Source organism: Erinaceus europaeus, chromosome 3 (assembly GCF_950295315.1).
Source record: "Erinaceus europaeus chromosome 3, mEriEur2.1, whole genome shotgun sequence".
NCBI classification, from domain to species: Eukaryota; Metazoa; Chordata; class Mammalia; order Eulipotyphla; family Erinaceidae; genus Erinaceus; species Erinaceus europaeus.
In genome coordinates, this window is record NC_080164.1 from 12323998 (window position 1) to 12341054 (window position 17057).

The window sequence follows — 17057 nt, forward strand, 5'->3', positions numbered from 1 at the left end:
AGGTCTCTATGGCCAGGCCCCATTTCACTAATTTTTTTAAGTCATTATTTTTTATTTGGGTTATTAATGGTTTATAATAGACTCAGTTGTTGGTACATATATAAATTTATGCTTTCTGTAAAACATTCTTACCCACAAGCTAGGATCTCTTCCATCATCATGAACCAGCACCTGAACCCCCAGTCCAAGTTCTATTTTGTGTTTCCCTTTCTATTCTTATTCCTCAACTGCTGTCAATGAGTAAGATCATTTCACATACATCCTTCTCTTTCTGGCTTATCTCATTATGATTCCTTCAAGCTCCATATAAGATGAGGCAAAGAAGCTGAATGCATTATTCTTAATAGCTGAGTAGTATTCAGTTGTGTATATAGACCACAACTATCTCAGCAAATCATCCAATGTTGGAAACTTAGGTTGCTTTCATGTTTTGGCTATTACAACGTTATGCTGCTATGAACATAGGTGTGCATGGATCTTTTTGGATGTGTATCTTTGGTTCCTTGAGATATATCCCCAGGAGAGGAATCAGAGGTCATAGGGTAGGTCCATTTCTTAGAGTTCTCCAGACTGTTCTCCACGGGGACTGGACCAATTTATATCGTCATGATCAGTGCAGTATGGGTCCTGTGTGCCTGCAGCCTCTCCAGCATTCATTCTTATTGTCCCTTCTAATGTATGACATTCTCACAGGAGTGCAGTGGTATTTCACTGTTGTCTTTATTTGCATTTATCTAACGATCAATGGCTTGGAGCGTTTTATCATATACCTGATGCTCTTTTGAATATCTTCTTTGGTGAGTAATGTAGTCATATCCTCTTCTCACTTTTGTGCTTACTTCCACCTTTCAGTTTGAAGTTGGTTCTAGTTCATACTGTGGACAGACCACAATGTATGCATCTGTTCATGTCATATGGGAACTTCTTTTTCCAATTTCTTCAAATTCAATTATTAAGTAAGGAGAGAGATAGAGATATTCCTAATGTGAAAATCTAGTTTGGTAAGATGAAACCAGTACAATGATTCTGTGTTTGTTATATGGGGTTCAATGCTAGCTATTTCTTAACATCTTACTTCCATCCCAGTGTCCAGTATGACTGTTACAAATTCCACAATCATAAAATCATGCTGCTGATATGAAGGGAGAGATCGTAATGAAAACCCTTCCTTTTAAGAACAGAAGTCAGTCATTGATAGTGCTTGTGGACAAATCTCAACCATGAGACCATGGCCTATCTGCAAGGAGATGTGCGAAAGACAGTTCTTAGCTGATTGTGCAAAGCTAAAATTATGGATGGTGGGATGAGAAAAAAAGTCAAAGAGTTGTCACAATCCATCTACTTGGAGACTACAGAGATTACAGTTTTCATTTTATTTGTTAATTTCTTTAATTTTTTCTTTACCACTCTCATCACACCAACAGTCTGTGTTTTCCCACAGAGAACCACTACAGTTCACCCACTGTCTTAGATATAGGTTGGCAAATTATTTTCACACTTATATTCTCAGTTATCTATATTCTGTATATTATTTAAACCATTCTGTAGTTGTCTTTCACTTTCTTATCTGCTGTACTAAGCATAACCATCTCCAGTTACATCATTTTATCCTAAAGGATACAATAACTCCTCCCTTTTTAATTGCTGAATGATATCTGTTGAGTATATGTCCCATCACATTTTTATCCAGTCATCAATGGAAGAACATCTTGGTTGTTCCCATGTTTTTGCTATTGTGAGTTAAGATGCAATGACCATGGGGGTGCATGTATCCCTTTGAATCAGTGGTATTATATTTTGGGGATATGTGCCTAGTAGTGGAATTCCTGGGATTTATGGCATTCCCATTTATGTTTGTTTAAGGATCTCCATGCTTTTCTCCATAGTGGTTGTACCAGTTTGCATTCCCACCAACAGATAGACTACAGTTTTCAAATGCCACTGTACTCCCAAATGAATCGAGCTGATTTATTCTAAAACAGAAAACTCAAAGCCTTATGCATTGTCTGTGACTATCTACTAGGACTTTAACTCTAGAATTTCTAGGCAAGAGGTAAGGTTTTTCATTAAGTCCAGGGAAGATGATCTATCTTATCACTGCTTCAGTTTTAGATGTAAACCTTGAAGCTCAAACTGGAATTAGAGACAGCCCTTAGGCAAAGAGAGTCTCTTATTTTGCAGAGTATATTTATTTCCATCTTTACTTGAAAGCTCACTAACAATAAACTGAATATGTCATTTTTAGAGAATTGCCAAGAGGTAAATAGCACCAACATTTTGAATTTTTCCAGTTTCCTTAAGTCAGTGATGTTCAATTCTAAATTTTTGCAGGTGTGAGATTTGCATTTTCTTGCTATGGAATAACAAATGGCCCTAGGCTTTTGATGTGGAAGCTTGGTAAAGTTATAGTTCCTAGTTATTCAATCAAAGATCTACCTACATAGAACTGGAAAGGTACTTTGTAGATGTGATTAAAGATCATAAATCTACTGGTTTTAAGATGAATTATCTAATAGTGTTACTTGGCCTGATTTCAACAGCTGTAAAGTCTCAAAAACAGATCAGAGGCATCCACAAAGAAATGCAACCTGAGAAGTAGTTTCAGCCTATGTCTAATATTTCTGTTCTCTTTTTGATGGCTGGGTCTATGAATTTCACTCATTCCTAGCACATTGTCACAGTCATATAAATGAATTCTGTAGATATGCAGTTACTTGGGTATATAGGTGAATAGATAGATAGGCAAATATATATCCAAACATATACCAATGTACACACATATACATGTATAACCATATAGACTTCTACTGATTTTCTGTTTCCAGTTAAAGTTTGAACTCTAGTAATAGTCACCAATTTCATAACTTGTGGATTGTGACTTGCTGACTACCAGAACATAAAGTCCCTGCCCATTTATTTTATATTTTATTATAATAGGTCCCTACTTCTATTCTAAAACTCCCATATTTTTTAAGTAAAAGTTAAGTTTCTCCAACAGAGAAAACCTAAAAGGGGTAATTATATCTTAGGCTTTAGTATGTGTCATGTGACAAGAGTAAATCAGTCAGGATGAAGGACTGTTTATGGTGATCTCTTCCACGTATGGCACTTATGTATGCACTTCTACTATACCAGATTTAGATTTTCTATTGGTGATACTTTGCAAGACTCTATTTTTATATCTAACACATAAGTACTCCATAGTCAGTAGTTTATATGTCTATAAAAGTAAGATCTTACACTTAGGGAGCCAGGTTCAAATCCCCAGTTCCCACCTGAAGTGGGCCAGCTAAATGAGAGGTGAAGTAATGATACCGGTATCTCTCTCATATATCTCTCTCTCCCTTTCTGTCTTCCCCTTCTCTCTCAATTTATCTTTGTCTGTATATAAAATAAATAAAATATTAAAGAATATATACAATAAAGGGGGTTGGGCAGTTGTGCACTGAGTTAAGTGTACATAGTGGTTGTGCACTGGGTTAAGTGTACATAGTATAGGACGTAAGGAGGGGTCACTTCACAAGTGGTGAAGCAGGTATGCAGGTGTCTTTCTCTCCCCTGTCCTATCTTCCCCTCCCCTCTCAATTTAACTCCGTCCTATCCAATAAAATATAGGAAAAAAATGGCCACCAGGAGCAGTGGATTCACAGTGCAGGCACAGAGCTCCAAAGATATCCCTGGAGGGAGGGAGGGAAAGAGAGAGAGGGGGAAAGAGAGAGAGAGAGAGAGGATATAATAAAAACTAAGATGGTACACAAAACTATCTAGAGCTATTAATTTGGCAAGTCCAAGGCATTAGGTTAAAGATTGTATCACAAGGAAGTCCTAGTACCAAGACTGCTCCATGGATTGCTTCATAGTGCTCTGTTATCTACTCTCTCCACCTGTCTCTTCCTCTCCCCCACAAACGTAAATATTGTAAGATGAAAACTTTGGGTTGAAGAGATCGCTCTGTGGTTGTATAAGGTCCTAGGAGTCCAACTTTGTGACACAACATAAAACTAAATTGATTCTATGAAATGAAATTTTAGACTCTTTTAATTTACTCATTCTAGCCTCTTTTCATCTTTCATGCATTATTCTTAGAAGAATACAACAGGGGCTGGGTTGTGGCATACCTGGTTGGTGGTTGGTGCACATGTTACAGTGTGCAAGGACCTAGGTTTGAGCCCCCGGTCTCCACCTAAAAGGGGAAAGCTTTGCAAGTGGTGGTGAAGCAGCGTCACAGGTGTCTTTCTGTCTCTTTCCTTCTCTGTCTTTCTCTTCCCTCTTGATTTCTGGCTGTCTCTACCCAACAAACATAGATAATAAAATTTAAAAATAAAAAAGCCACAATAACTCAGATTATTATCATGGCAGTACATATCTTATTTGTAATTATATTGTTCAATCTAATCTATAAGTTTGCTTTATAAATATCAGACTCTACTAATTTCTGTAGTCTTTTTCATTTATCTGATTTAGTTCTATACTGTGCATTAACATAGTAAAGTTTGGCAATGTCTTCGTAGATACTACTCTGGAGTACAAAATTACACACGCTTCGAAAGAGTTATTTCCTTTCAGTTCTTTGAAGCAGTTGTATCTATATATTATTTTACCTAGATCACTTTATTGGAGGGTTAATGATTTATAATACAATTGCTCTTGCCCTCATCACTGTTCTCTGCAAAACACTCTCACCCTCAATCTAGGTCACTTTCCAACATCATGTCGTAGAGACATAGGCCCATTCTACCCACTCCAATCCCCTCTTTTTTTCCCAGAGTCCCTTGCTGTGTTGCCACACACAGTACTCAGGCGAAGCTGTACTCTGTTTTCCCTTTCTGTCCTTGTTTCTTAAGTCCCAGCTGTGCATGAGATAATTCAGTATCTGACCCTCTTTTTTTTTTTTTTACTTATCTTACTTAACACAACAGAATCCTCACCAGAGATCCAAAGAGCCAACCAACATAAAAAAAAAAAAAATCTCAAACTCACTGATTATCAGAAAAATACAAATAAAGACAGCAAGGAGATAATGTGTAACACCTGTTAGAATGTCATGCGTCAGAAAGGACAGAAACAACATGTCTTGATGAGGATATGAGGGGAAAGGAAGCTGCCTACACTGCTGGTAGGAATGCAAATTGCTCCAGCCCTAATAGAAGACAGTTTGGAGATTTCTCAGAAGGTTAATAATGGACCTACACTGTAACCCGGCAATTCTTCTCTGAGAAAATAGAGACAACTGTCTGAAGAGATCTATGTGCACGTGTCTTCTAACAGATACTACTGCTAATGAGATACCAGCATTCTGATTGTCCTTCCTTTATAGAAAAGACAAACTATAGTTAACATTCAAGAAGGGTGTGCTTTGAGACAAAGTAAGCAGAAAACCATTATGATTGCATTTCTCTCTTCACATAGGGAACTAGGATTTGATCTTACCAAGTATGCTCTCATTTGACATGTTTTCAGCTAGCACGGAACATGAAACTAGATCATCTATATATGGTCCTGAATTCTCACAGGTCCTCTGGCTCTAAGATCTCTCTCTCTCTCTCCTCTCTCTCTCTGTGGTGCTAGAAATTGCACTCATCACTTTGAACATAGACAGTTATCTCTATACACACATTTTTAGAATCTATTTTGTCTATCATGTCTATGCGTTTTGAATAAAGATCACTAACTTGTATTTCGAATACATTTTGAAACTTTACTTTTGATTTTTAAAATATTTATTTATTGGATAGAGACAGAGAGAAATAAAGAGGGAAGGGGGGAGAAAGGAAGGGAGATAGACAGAGAGACACGATTTCGTGAAGCTTTCCCTCTGAAGGTGGGAACTAGAGGCTTGAACCCTGTTCCTTGTGCACTGTAGCATGTGTACTGTACTATGTGCTCCACTGCCTGACCTCCTTTTCTGATTTTAAAGGCAAAGTCCCTGCACCACCATATATATATATATATATATATATATATATATATATATATATATATATATATATATATCCCGTTGGTATTTTTCTTTTCTTTTTTTTTTTTTTAACCAGAGCAATGTTCAGCTCCGGCTAATGGTGGTGCTAGGATTGAACCTGGGATTTTGGAGTTTCAGGCGAGAGAGTCTGTTTACATAACCATTATACTATCTACCCTCCACCAATACCACTGGTATCTTACTAGGCTTTATTTCAGAAAAATTAAGAGAGCTTTTATTGGAGGGTAGCTACTTCATCAGGCATGAGTCCCAGGTTCAGAGCCTAGCTCCTACCACATTAAGGGGTAATTTGTGTCAGCCATGAGTCCCAGGTTCAGAGCCTAGCTCCTACCACATTAAGGGGTAATTTGGGTCAGCCATGAGTCCCAGGTTCAGAGCCTAGCTCCTACCACATTAAGGGGTAATTTGGGTCAGCCATGAGTCCCAGGTTCAGAGCCTAGCTCCTACCACATTAAGGGGTAATTTGGGTCAGCCATGAGTCCCAGGTTCAGAGCCTAGCTCCTACCACATTACGGGGTAATTTGGGTCAGCCATGAGTCCCAGGTTCAGAGCCTAGCTCCTACCACATTGAGGGGGTAATTTGGGCTCTATGAATACTTTCCCTTTCTTCCTCTGTCTCTCTTCATTTTTGTTTTATCTGAAAAGTCAGTCTGAAACAATAAAATCCCAATAAAGTCCAACTCCAAAAAAATTGAAAAGCATGTATTTCTCCCTAGTTATAAATGTAAACTTAAAATATTAACAAAATGGAATTTTCCTAGCTTCTTTCATAGGAAAAAAAAAGACACAATGAGACTGAAATGTAGAGTTATGATGCACTAATCTTTCAGCCAAATGATGTAGACATTTTTTATAAAACCTAACCTGTATTAACAAGTCTATCTGATTCTTTTAATCAATCTGGGCACATTTTGAGTTTGTCATGATGGCCACTGATGCCTTATAATCCATTATCCAGGCCAATTTTGTAGAAATATTGACAGAAAAATTACACGTTTTGATATGTTATTAATATTTACAGAGCACCCATCCCAGGCTTATCACTAATGTCACCTTGAGTGGAAGAATAATGTTCAAACATTATTTAAATTTATGGCAACAAGAAAAAGCAATTATTATTATTTTTATTTTAGAAACCGAAGCAGAGTTCATCTCAAATGGTTATCCCATCGAATATTCATAACCCTGGACTGCTGACATTTTTTTTTTGGTATGAATAAAGGGAGTTTAGAAAATCTAATAACTACAACCAGAGATAAAGCAGGAGCCTTAAGAAAAATGCTACTTTCTTTGGAAACAAATTTGCATTCTGAAAAATATTAAATGACTGGACTAGTAATGTTGTCTTTTTCAGTTGTTATAAATGGAAAATACAGTGAGAAGAGGCTGGAACTTTTTGCTGAAATGTGAATGCCAGGGATGAAGAGAACTCACACTAGTTCTGGGACAGGAGAGAGGGATGGGCAGGGGCAAGTCAGCTGCCCATCCCACAGAATCAATCAATCAATCAATCAATCAATCAAACATAGACCCTCTTTCTTCACCATTCCAAATAGAAAACTCATTCAAACTTTTCCAATTATACATCAGGATACCTTGTTTCAATTTTACATTTTGTTTACAATATTTTGTAAGGTTGAAACCACACTGGTTCTTTCGTAAGGAGAAGTTAAGCTTTAGGCAATAATTAAGGTCAGTGTAAATAAAAGGTTATAGAAGGCCCTATGAGGGCCAGGCAGTGGCAGGCACACCAAGCTAAGAGCACAATGTCTGGGAGTCAGGTGCAAGGACCAGCTGAAGGATCCCGGTTCAAGCCCCCAGCTCCCCACCTGTAGGGGAGTCGCTTCACAGTTGGTGAAGCAAGTCTGCAGGTGTCTATCTTTCTCTCCCCCCTCTGTCTTCCCCCCCTCCATTTCTCTCTGTCCTAGCCAACAACAACAACAACAATAACGACAACAATAAAACAACAAGGACAACAAAAGGAAATAAATAATTATTTTAAAAAAAGAGCACAAGGTATAAAGCACAAGGACCCATTTAAGGACCTGGGTTGGAGCCTCCTGTGCTTCCCAACTTAAGGGAGGATGCTTCATGAGCAGAGAAACAGGTATATGACTTTCTCTCTCCCTTTCTATCTCCCCCTCCTCTTCTAATTTCTCTCTGTCTTATCCAATAAAATGGGAAAAAATGGCCTTCAGGAGTAGTGGATTCTTCATGCCATTAGTGAGCCCCAGTGATAAGCCTACAGGTAACAAATAAATAAATATGTTTGTAGTATAACAGAAAGCTTTCTTGGAAGTTAAAATAAGCCAGTAAAAACGACCCTGTCTCTCTAATCACTTTGATAGCTCTTTGTAATAGTTCCACTTCCATACGTCAAGATTCATATGCCTGGTCCAGGAGTTGGTAAAGTGGATAAAACATTAGATTCTTAAAAATGAGGTCCTGAGTACAATCCCTGGCAGCATATGTGCCAGAGTGGTATCTGGATTTTTCTCGCTGTCTTCCTAATGTTTCTCATTAATAAACAAAAAGTGAAATATTAAAATAAAAAAAGATCCAGATTTCTATGCTTCAAAGTTTTTTTTTTCTTTTTTATAAGAATGAAAGAAAGAACTGCTCTGACATGTGTGGTATAAACATTTAAGACTCAGGATCTTACTGATGAATTCCCCATATTTTACCAGCTGAATACCTCCCCCACTTGCTTTAGTAGGTCATTGTTAATTCAGTGTTTGAACACGGAATGCATTGTCCAGACATATAAAGGTCTTGTTAGCACAAGGACTTAGTCTCATACTGATATCACAAATTAAATAAGACCATAAGCTTTGAAATTGCTCTGCATTTATGCCATTAGTGATGCCATTAGTTTAATTTTCGAAACTCTGTTTTGTAACATACTGCCCATATTTGTATGTGTTTATGTTGAAACCCAGCCAGATAAGGTGAACTTTGCAATGTTCTCTGTCCTGTTATCAGACACTAGAGGCTACCCTGATAAAAGACATTTATATCAATGAGTAACCATATTTTACCTGTGAAATTTATAGCCAGTGAGTGCCTTTTTGTTTTTAAAATCTGTGTCTCTTTGAAGAGAATTTTAACTATAATGACTTTCAAAGGTTCTTTCAGATAATTTGTAATCCATATCTTTGTTGTATTATCTTATGCTGCCATAACAAGATACCACAAAATGGTGGCCTTAAACGAAAATTGACTTTTTCATAGTTCTGAAGGCTGCAAGGTACAAAAAAGAAAAAAAAAAAAACAACTTTGTTTTTTGATGAAAAAATGAAAAAGCAGAGCAAGAAAGAGAGACATCTAAATACTGCTCTATACCTTATGAAACTTTGCCGCTACATGCAGAACCCTTCCATTCACCGAGGTGAAAAGTGGGCAAGAGAGCAAGGAGCAGAGGAAGAAGGGCTTTTATGGGAGAAAGTTAGGACGTGACTGGCTAGGGAACAAGGCACTTGAGGATAGGATAATGGGAAGGGGGAGGAGTAAACAAGGCGCTCCAGCTATCATGGGGAATTGATAATGCCCTGAGGGGACAACATGGTGGCTGTGACTGCATCTGCACAATTTCCCAGCAGATCCCAGGTCCTCATATGTGAAAAATATGTGCTCTTGATCTCTCTTATTGTGTCTTGATATAACCTTTCCCCTGTGTGCATATTTTAGGAAAGATCTATGATGCCACTTCACCTATTATAAGGACGGTGGTCTATTGGATTAAAGTCCCACTCATATCATCTCATTTAATCTTAGTTATTACACACACACACACACACACACACACACACACACACACACACACACACACATCCTTTTTAAAAAAATGGTACCTAGAATTAGCCAGGATCTTATCCCACTAAGGGTTTTCTTGTTCATCTCTTTATTTGATAGAGTGAAAGAAAAACTTTTTATAAATGAGATAAATGGCTGGGGAGATTGAATAGTGGTTATGCAAAAAGACTTTCATGCCTGAGGCACCAAAGGGCTAAGGTTCAGTCCCCATCACCACCCATGTTGACCCATGTTCCATTTAAATAAAAGGGAAAGACACATTTAACACCAGCCAACCATTCAAAGACCTTCCACATGATATTTCCATGTGGTTCCAGGGCTTAAACTTAGGGCCTCATGAATGGTAAGCACATACTCTACCAAGTGATTACTTTCCTAGTCTTAATGTTAACCATATCTTTAACATCCTTTTTTATAAGTACAGTCATATTAGTGATTAGAATTTCAATATTAAAATTTCAAGGGGACAGTGAAACTAGACCACTCCTCAACACTATACACCAAGTTGAATAAAAATGGATTAAAGATCTAGATATTATACCAGAAACTTTAAAATGTATAGAAGAAATTGTTGATGAAACTTGGCAGGACCTTCACATCAAAGATGTATTTTTAAATTCAACCTCTTAAGCATGGGGCATAAAAACAAGAGTAAATAAATGGGGTTAAATGAAACTAAAAAGCTTCTACACATCAAAGGCAAACTACACAAGGACAACCAGGCAACCCAGTAGTATGGGAGAAGATATTTGAACATCAGACATCAGACAAGGACTGATATCAAACATATACACACAATTGGCACAAACCTACAAATGAAGCAAAAATAACCCAATAAAAATGTGGGCCAAAGACCTAAGTTTTCTAAAGTAGAGATACACATGCCCCACAGACACATGAAAAAATGTTCCGCTTCACTTATCACCAGAGAAATGAAAATTAAAACTACACTGAAATAACACCTCATCCCTGAGAACATGGCTTCCAACAAACCAGGAAATCACTGATTCTAGAAAGTTTGTGGAGAAAAGGGAACTCTGCTACATTGCTGGTGGAAATGCAACCTTGTACAGCCCTTCTGGAAGACTGTATGAAGACTCATCAAACAAATAAAAATGGAACTAACTTATGACCCAGCAACATAGCTCTTAGTGAACACACTTCAGTGGACACTCAAGCACTAATTATAATATTCATATGCTCCCCTATGTTCATAGCTGCATATCACAATAGGCAAAGACTGGAAGCAATCTAAATGTTCATCAACAGATGACTGGCTAAAGAAGTTATGGGTTACTACTCTGCAATCAAAAAAAAGATGACATTGTTTCCTTTGGGATATAGTGGGTATAATTAGAGGTGATTATGCTTAGAGGAATAAAGAGATGAGAGACAATTACCAGATGGTCTCACTCAGATGTGAAATCTAGAAATCTGATTTACATGAACTTGCCCAAAACAAACAAAGAAAAAAAAATCAAACAAAACAGAAGCAAGCAAATCATTTGTAAGACTTGGGAGAATTCTGGTGGTTATCTTTAGGGTGGCGGGATCCAGAACTTTGGTGCGTGGTGTGGTGTTGAACTATACATTGTAATCTTAACAATCCTGAAACATACTATTAATAACAAAAATAATAAAAGACAATAATAAAAGATAATTTCAAGGGAACACGTTCAGCACATTAAGTATTTGGAATTATCACTTTGTTCAAGTTGGTGATGCATCAGTATTGTGACTTATGTCTACAAGACAAAAATATGAATTGAAATATTTACTCTGCGGTCATGGGTATGATTACAATGTTCAGAGATTAAATGGAAAATAAGCAGATTGAAAGGCCTAGACTTACAAACCGTAATTACTAGGACTAATAAGTAAATATGTGTAATTTTGGACTCAGGGCTCAAGTTTAGTCTTACCCCATACTGCATGTGTTCAGCATGATAATAAAATCTCAAGAGGTTATGCATCTCACTTCTCGCTAATCCATGCACCATAGCCATACTGGGTATGCTCATAATCTGGATAATTTCTTTCTCAAGATTCCTAAAAAACAAAGGTATTTTGATTTAGGACTCTAGACCTAATGTTTAATGACAACAGAGACTACTAAAATAATATATAGATATACTAGCTATATAAACTATATAACATTATTAAATATTTTGTATAATCCCTAAATTACTTTATCAGACACAGTTAAATGATAGTCTCATTGAGGTGTGTATGCAATTAAAATCCATGTGTATGTTTCTTGAAGACACCTTGCTAAAGTCCATAACTGTGATGCAGATGTTTGCACCATTTAGTGTTGAGGCTGTCATGACAAAAACAGGAGAGGAGCCTTAGTTGTGGTGTGGGAGGACTTTGCAACACATGCCAATGGACTGTATGACTGATGGTTATGTCCCACTATTAGTTAAGGACTCAGACTTGCCAGAGCTTGGAAGCATACAGATCTATTATTTGTGTTTGGATACATGTTGACTTGTGGTCCTTTCTCAACTAGAGAACTAGGAAGGCTCAGCTAACACTTGAAGAAGCATAAACTCTTCTGTAATTGCCAGAGTGTGTCAGATACCAGACTTTGAGCTGATCCTCTAGGATCATCTTCTCTCTCACTCAGCTATTCCTTATATTCAGCTTATTTTACTAATATCACAAGTCAAGAATTGAGTGTCAGAAATAGGAACCACCCCAAGTCATTCAGATGCTTGTTTAAGAACAGTATATAAATCTGAATTTTAACTCCCAAAATATATATGTCCTACAGAAAAAAAATCATTTTATCTAATAATTTAATGTTCCGTTTCAGTACACTTTCAATAATAGCGCATTTAGCATGTGCCTTTTAAATTTGATCACATTTTTGCAAATCTCAGAGTTCATTAAAATCTCTTAGTTTCTTTTCAACAATGACTAGCTATAGTTACTTGTTTTGTGTAACAAAAAAGAAGGTGAATATAGAGGAGAAACTTTTGATTTCAAACTGTGAAAGAAATGAAGTGTTTGATAGAGGCTGTACCTTGGGAGTATATTAGCTCAGGTAATCTTAAACCAAGCCCAAATATTTTCAGAATACAAGGTAAAGGTACTGAAAATACATGCTATTCAATATACTTCAAATCTGTATTCTTCCTTGTTTCACAAGAAAACTGAAGTAACAAAATCACCTATGGTACTAAATTTGAAGTCTGACCCGAGACCTACCTTCACTCAGCTTCCTGTGTGTTACTATGGGAAGTGATCTCCCTCAGAACAAATTTCCATCAACGAGTTTTTTTTTTAATATTTATTTTATTTATTTATTCCCTTTGTTGCCCTTGTTTTATTGTTGTAATTATTATTGTTGTTGTCATTGTTGGATAGGACAGAGAGAAATGGAGAGAAAAGGGGAAGACAGAGAGGAGGAGAGAAAGATAGACACCTGCAGACCTGCTTCACCGCCTGTGAAACGACTCCCCTGCAGGTGGGGAGCTGGGGCTCGAACCGGGATCCTTATGCTGGTCCTTGTGCTTTGTGCCACCTGCGCTTAACCCGCTGTGTTACAGCCCGACTCCCTCCATCAACGAGTTTTACATCTGCTTCCCTACAGACTAATACCAATTTCATTATTGCTTAAATGCTTCCTATTGAGTAAAGCATATATTTAGAGTCAAAAGTAGGTATAATGAACTGGACTCAGACACACTTTGTGGAGAGTGCATGTTACCAGGCCTAAGGAACAAGGTTCAAATCCCTAGTCTCTAGCTGTGGAAGAGTAGAGGAGGTTTGTGAGTGGTTACACAGGTCTTTCCCCTCTCCCTCTCCCTCTCCCTCTCCCTCTCCCTCTCCCTCTCCCTCTCCCTCTCCCTCTCTCTCTCCCTCTTGCTGTTCTCCCTCTCCCCCTCCCCATCCCCTCCCCTCCCCATCCCCCTGCCCTCCCCATCTCCCTCCCCTCCCCTCGCATCCCCCCTCCCTCTCCCTCTCTCTCTCTCCCTCCCTCTCTCTTCCCCTCCCCCTCTCTCCCTCCCTCTCTCTGCCCCCCTCTTCTCTCCCTTCTTTCTCTCTTCATATTTTACTAAAGCAATTGCAGTTTCCAAAGTAATATCTCCTGTAATACGACTCTGCTGCAAGAAAGCATAATCACTTGTCCTATATTTTCGATAGAATCCTAGAGGAAAATGCTAAGGGAAATAAACATGAAAGGAAATATCAAGGGGGTTGGGTGGTGGTGCACTGGCTTAAGCACACATCTTAGGAAGCAGACCAGCTCAAGGATCCCAGTTTGAGCCCTCAGCTCCCTACCTGCAGGGGGGTGGGGGGTTACTTCAGAATCAGTAAAGTCAGGTCTACAGGTGTCTGTCTTCCTCTCTCCTCCTCTGTCTCCTGCACTCTTAATTTCTCTCTTCCTATCCAATAAAGAAAGAAAGAAGGAAAGAAAGAATGAAAGAAAGGAAGGAAGAAAGAAATATCAAAAACAGATGAACTCAGTGATCTGTAGGATATATTTTAAATTTGTATTTATAAAATGGAAATACTGACAAGACCATAGGATAAGAAGGGTACAATTCCACACAATTCCTACCACCAGAACTCCATATCATATCCCCTTCCTTGTCAGATTTACTATTCTTTCTCTCTATGGGAGTATGGACCCATGATCATTAAGGGGTGCAGAAGGTGGAAGGTCTGGCTTCTATAATTGCTTCTCTGCTGATCATGAACATTGGCAGGTCAATCCATACTCTCGGCCTGTCTCTCTCTTTCCATAGTGGGGAGGATCTGGGGAGGCATGGCTCCAAGAAACATGGTGGGGTTGTCTGCCCAGGGAAGTCAGGTTGGCATCATGGAATCATCTTGAACCTAGTGGATGAAAAAAAATTAAGATATAGAGCAAAACAAATTGTTGACTAATCATGAACTTAAAGACAAGAATATTACAGATGAAGATTTGGGGTCTCTGTTTTGGAAAAAAAGCTAGTAGGTATATTTTAGGTATATTCCAGAGGGCCCATGACTTTACTAGCTATTGCCTGTGCCTGACATCTAATATACAGATGGAGCCAGGTTATTGTCTGAGGAAATGGTGTCATAGTTGGAAAAAGGACTAGAAATATTAAGAGCAAAGAAATCAATGGGACAGACTAAAGTGAGTTATTATACTCTGAAGCAGAACTGAGATTACCAAAAATGTGAAATAGAAAATGAATATAAGAGTAGGAGACTTCGTTCTTTCAAAAGCACCCATCCCAAAAGATGTGTGTATATCTATGTTGCTAGCAGCACAATCTATAATAGCCAAAACCTGGAAGCAACATAAATATCCAACAACAGGTGAGTGGGTGAGAAAGTTGGTATATATATACACAGTGGAATACTGCTCAGCTACTAAGAATAATAAACTATCTTCTTCACCTTATCATGGATAAAGCTTGAAGGAATCATGTTAAGTGAGATAAGCCAGAAAGAAAAGGATGAATATGGGATGATCGCACTTATAGACAGAAGTTGAGAAACAAGAACAGAAGGAGAAACACAAAGCAGAAGTTGGATGGGTTTTGGTGTATTGCACCAACAGCAAGAACTCTAGGAGGAGGGTGTTTTCAGGTTTTGGTGCATGGTGGTGGAGGAGAAACAAGGATGGGGTATGTGTGTTTTGCAGAAAACAGAATTGTTACATATGTACCAACAATTGTATTTCCTGTTGGCTGTAAACCCTTAATCCCCCCATTAAAAATAAGTTAATTTGAAAGAGAGAGAAAGAGGAAGTAGAAGGCTTAGAGGACCAAACATTGTCATACATCCTTGAGTCCACTCACTAAAAGGAACCAGGTTTAAGGAACCAGGTTTAAAGCCCTGGGTCTTCGCCTGAATGGGGGAAGTTTCATGAGCAGTGAAATAGTGATGGAGAAGTCTTGGACTCCCTTTCTCTCCTCTTCTCTTCTCTTCTCTTCTCTTCTCTTCTCTTCTCTTCTCTTCTCTTCTCTTCTCTTCTCTTCTCTTCTCTTCTCTTCTCCTCTCCTCTCCTCTCCTCTCCTCTCCTCTCCTCTCCTCTCCTCTCCTCCCTTCCTTCCCCTTCCCTTCCCTCCCCTCCCCTCCTCTCCTTTCCTCTCCTCTTCTCCCTCTCTCTCCCCCTCCCTCTCTCTCTACTCTCTCTCTGTCTCTCTCTCCCCCTCCCTCTCTTCTCTCTCTGTCTCTCTTTGTCTCTCGCTCTCACCCTCCTCCTCCCTTCTTTCCTCTGTATCACCCCTTCCCTCTCAATGTCTCTGTCTCTATCCAAAATAAATAAATTATTATTTTTGAAAAGAGTAGGTGGTCCAATGGACCCTATGAATCTGACATGCTTTTTAAGGGCAAGCTTTTAGGCACAGAATTCAAAAAGACATGAAATGGCTCACCTAAAAACTAATGAATTTTGGGAACTACCATTAATCCAATTTGAAGAGAATGAAAATAATGCAATACTATATGTTTAGGCAAGCACACTTATCATGATCATAGATCCGTTGGTAAAGAACCGGAAAATTGGAGTATATCCACTTAAAGGTGATTAAGAAGTAATAAAATTACATTAAGTGAAATGAATTATCTTGAAAAGTTGCCAGTTAGGTCTGTTCAAACTTGTGAATCACTTGTTTAGTGTAAAGACAACCCACCAAGAAGCAATCACATGCCATGGAACCCTTCCAAATTAATGTCTACATAGAAAACAGAAATATGAGTGTTAGTCACATGGTAGCTATATTGAAATGGAAATGTTAAGTATGAGTATTTCCTGTCTGAGGGAGATTCTACTTTCTCAGGAAGTATGTAATGATATACATTGTAAAATATTAAGGACATAGAGCATGTAAAATTTTAATGTGCACACAAAAAGTCTTTTACAACCTTCTCACTCACTAAGTGGTCCCGCATTAAAATAAAATAAATCTTTACTCAAAGAGAAAGCACTTAAAATGTGCAGTTTTTTTTTCAGATTTTAGTCCTCCAAGGAATTCATTTTTCTTAATAGTGTCAGATATAATACAACCCTCCATTTCCAAGAAAAAAATAATTAAGGCACTTTGCATGGTGTTTTAATTTCAGTATTTAAAAATCAGTTATTTCTTATGTGCAGTAACTTGGATTTCTGTTAGAGTTTATGATACTAAATATAGATGTACACAATAAATACTAATGACTCTGGACTTTCAGACATATGTTACTGAAGTCATAAACTAGGATATATTCCAAGATCTGATGTTCTTAAAAAAATGCAGAGAATGAAAAATAATCACAA